Raw genomic sequence first — 4,210 nt, 5'->3', positions numbered from 1 at the left:
CGCCACTGAGACAATCGTCAGTGTCATTACCAGACTCGCCATTAACTTCTATCTGTAGTATTTCACCAGCTACAGTAGCTACATTAAGCATTTGCGCTACTGCTAATGCTAGCAGTAATTTAGCCATAGCCTATTGGATGATAAGGATATAAAATAGCATTAATAGAGGAGTCAGTCTTACCATAGACAGCGAGATAGATAGTAATGTCTTTATGAGCTCGAAATTGAACAATCAACACATGATATGAGCTCGGATATGAGCTGATATGAAGCCCTATATGGCCACTCCCCAAAACCACACTATAATAATCTTTTTTGTACAAACAATTAAAATAGTTACATGTATATTATGTATCTATGTGCAAACTGCAAATCAATGCTGCCAAAAGTTTTGATTGTTAAGTTTTAAAGATTTTCTGTCTTCCGAGACATGCTAGCTGAAATACATTAGACCCTCATCTCCAGTACCATGAACGACCTGCATTTTAAAGATTATTATTGCTTTAAAAATGTTTTTACTTACCTGAGGCATAATATGACACTCTGATGGAGTCCCTCCGCCTACGGTAATAGTATATCAAATGGAAGTGACTCTAAAATTACTTTTCCTAACCATCATTATGCACGCATTTAATTACCTAGATAAAAAGTAAGAAATATGGAATGAAAATAAAAAATAGGAATAAAGATTTTAAAAGTAGCTCCTCTGATACTCTAACTTCTATCCCACCCACTCAATAGGAAACATAAGTTTTATGGTTTTATATACTATATATGCCTGATTAGAAGCCCAGGCGTTTATTCAGTAACAGGGGGGAAATTGCATTAAATATAAAAAATCTAACAAAGAAGGGATTAAAACCATGTCCCCCTACTGTTGTATGTCTCCAGATTGTGCTGCTAGAGTTAAGCTATTTGGAGCAATCTAAAGTCTAAGTTACCTAAATTGAATAAAATATGCGCATCTATAGTGAGAATATTTAAACTACGGGTGTTTATTTAAGCTGGGCTTCTATTCTAATCAGGCAAATATGGTACAAGCATAACTGAAAAGAAATTTCTATGAAATGTACAGTGTATGGTTATCATTAACAGCTGTAGGCGAGGCATAAATGGGGCTAAAAACTGGTGGGGCCTCTATACAAAACAGGGCTAAAACAATGGAGTTATCATAGTAATTGTATAGCACTAGTAACTACTAAATCTTATCATATCAAAATGTACATATCTGTATTTTTATTAACTGTAAAGTAGTACTGAATAAGGTGTTGTGCACTACAAAAGAAAATGTGCCCTAATTTGGCTCTCTATAGTATACTATGCATACAGAGATTAACAATATAATAGCATTATCTTCAATGAGTACAACCACACAACAATGCCATGAATAGCCCATTAAGCCAATATGAACAGAGATATTGAGTTGAGGGTCAAAAAGCCATGAATAGCCCATTAAGCCAATATGATCAGAAATATTGAGTTGAGGGTCAAAAAGACACATGTTTTTAATAATTACAATTTTGATGAATTACATGCAAGCTTACAGTAACAGGAGTGAATGAATCCAGTAACATTAGGATTGTAAAATAAGGTGCTGATACTAGTTTTGGTGTGCAAGTGTGCTCTCCACAATAACAATCCTAAAATAAAATAGAACCATCTAGAATCTGATTTTTTAGTCAGAAAAGTCCTTATGACTGATAACTACATTTTATTGGGGCAAGCCTGAGCAAGTGCCACTTAGACAACACTCTTTCCTTTGCATTTTAGGTATGTATGCCAATTATACTTATCCCATGGTCTTTTTTTCTGAAAATTAGCTCTAAAATCACCCCCAATTTTCATTTTCTGATACACATTGATGTCCTTATGTAGAAAGTTTGAGATTATTCTGCGAAAATATTCTTCGAGTTATGAGCATTTTTAAAAGCAATTTTTGACAAAATAATACCATGGTTTTTCAAAAATGGCTTCAAAATCATCCCCCAATTTTTATTGAATTTTCTGATACACATTGATGTTTTTATGCTACGTAGAAGTTTGAGTTAATTCCGACAAATATTTTTCAAGTTACGAGCATTTTTTAAAAATGGGCAAATTTTGAAAAAATACCCAAGGCTATAGCCCATGGTTTATAGCCCATGGTTTTTTCTGAAAATTGGCTCCAAAATCACCCCCCAATTTTTATTAAATTTTCAGATTCAAATTGATGTCTTTATGCTATGTAGAAAGTTTGAGTTAATTCCGACAAATATTTATTGAGTCACGAGCATTTTCTAAAAACAGCCAATTTTTGAAAAATACCCAAGGCTATAGCCCATGGTTTTTTTCTGAAAAATGGCTCCAAAATCACCCCCAATTTTTATTACATTTTCCGATACATATTGATGTACTTATGCTATGTAGAAAGCTTGAGTTAATTCCGACAAATATTTTTCGAGTTAGGAGCATTTAAAAAAACAAGTCAATTTTTGAAAAATAACTAAGTATAGCCCATGTTTTTTTTCTGAAAATTAGCCCTAAAATGATCCCTAATTTTTATTACATTTTCTGATAAAATTTGATGTCTTTATGATACCTAAAAAGTTTGAGTTGATTCCGACAAAATTTTTTGAGTTATTAACATTTTTAAAATGAGACAATTATTGTGAAAAAAGCAATGGCCTATGGACATACCATGGTCTTTGGTCATGTACATGTACATATATTTCATCAAAACTAAAATTTAAAAAATATGCATTCTTATTGCATTTTCTGTTGCATATATAATGTTTTCTGATGCATAATGCACAAGAAAGTGCATTAAGAAAGTTTGATAAACACACACACTCGAGCACACACTTAATAATGCATTAATTAATTAAAAGTGAAGGGGCGGGGCACGAGACTATGCATTAATAAAAAATTAAACTACAATGAAAGGTATTACCTTTAGTTTGATAATCTATGGCTGACCATCAGATCAGTGGCCAGGTCCCCAGAGCTAGCTACCATGACTTGAGTGCCTTTCCAGCCTCCAGGTCCCTCGCTTTGATCGTCAGTACTCGATGGCCATAATTGGTAGGTGTGGCAGTAAAGGTGGGGCTTTGTGTGGATTTATAATTAATGGTAATCACGTGGAAGCATGTGTTCAATTCTGATTTCATTTCTTGTGTTGTAAGTGATTGTGATTAGCATTTAATGTAAATTCATTCATAGAATTCTCCTTATTATCATTAGGATATCACCTCTCAAAAATTTAAGGTCTCACAACAGCTCATCCAGCCATTAGAGAATCAGGTTAGAGCTACAATTTAACGTTATGCTTTCACAAATTGCAATAAATAAAGTTCTTCTTTCTTTTGACATCATTGTGTCTTGTCAATGAATATTGTTAAGTTAAACTCAAACTAAAAGTTTTTGATTCACACATCAATGTTTGTCCTATAATTGTACTTACGATGCTGTGATTTGGTATTTGCTTAAAAACTAGTGATAATTATTGATGGTTGGTTCACTTTGTTATGTTGTATTGTTATAGTTGTGTTTGATATTGATACATGCATTAGTCTGTGCAATGTTACTTTGAATTTTGTATTTTTTGATGAGAATATCTCTGTATGCGTACAGTTATAAGTGGTATAGACTAATCCTAGCTCTACATGTATGTGTTAAATGTGCAGACATGTCAAGTAATTAGTTCACAAGCTACCTTTTGTGGTGGAGGAAACATAGATGCATATTTTGGTGAACAGCTCTCCTTGCTGGATACTCATGAGAGAAATATACATTTGGATTTAAATACAAAAACTCAATCATTAATAATCAATGGTCAAGGCTGTAATTCTCTTGAATAAACTCATGGTCTTCTTTGCTGACCGTTGTATAGTGACTTTGAAGACTTATAGCATTAATTAAAATTAAGACTCTGTTCCAATCAAGGCTTGGTAATGATCTTAATGGAGATAGTTTTATTAGATACTAAAGTATAGACCTGTGTACTGCTATTACTGTAAGCTGAATAAGCAGGTTTTATTGCTTCAACATGGCATAATTTTGAAAACATTCACTTGATCTCATTAAACAGAAGATAATGCTTAGCACTACAAAATAACTGTTACAATACTACATGTGTGTGTATATACAGTATATGACTTGTACAGTCGATTAGACTTATTTAGTAAGGTCCAAGTATCCAACACTGTTTGATAGCAATGTATCAATATCTGTC

General features: G+C 32.9%; 1 long non-coding RNA gene across 2 annotated transcripts; it reads right to left on the bottom strand.

The window, feature by feature from the left end:
* Positions 1-296: 296 nt before the first annotated feature.
* On the bottom strand, positions 297-3,070 carry LOC109582400 (uncharacterized). Of its 2 annotated transcripts, XR_002185077.1 has the most exons (4): positions 2,930-3,070; positions 1,545-1,640; positions 524-638; positions 297-478 (listed from the first exon to the last, which is right to left on the bottom strand). It is a non-coding gene; the product is annotated as an uncharacterized LOC109582400 (long non-coding RNA). The 2 variants fall into 2 exon arrangements; XR_002185076.1 differs by lacking the exon at positions 1,545-1,640.
* Positions 3,071-4,210: the final 1,140 nt, after the last annotated feature.

Source organism: Amphimedon queenslandica, unplaced genomic scaffold (assembly GCF_000090795.2).
Source record: "Amphimedon queenslandica unplaced genomic scaffold, v1.1 AMPQUscaffold_13385, whole genome shotgun sequence".
NCBI classification, from domain to species: domain Eukaryota; kingdom Metazoa; phylum Porifera; class Demospongiae; order Haplosclerida; family Niphatidae; genus Amphimedon; species Amphimedon queenslandica.
The sequence above is the reverse complement of the archived record's forward strand: the minus strand, read 5'-3'. Positions and strand labels throughout refer to the sequence as shown.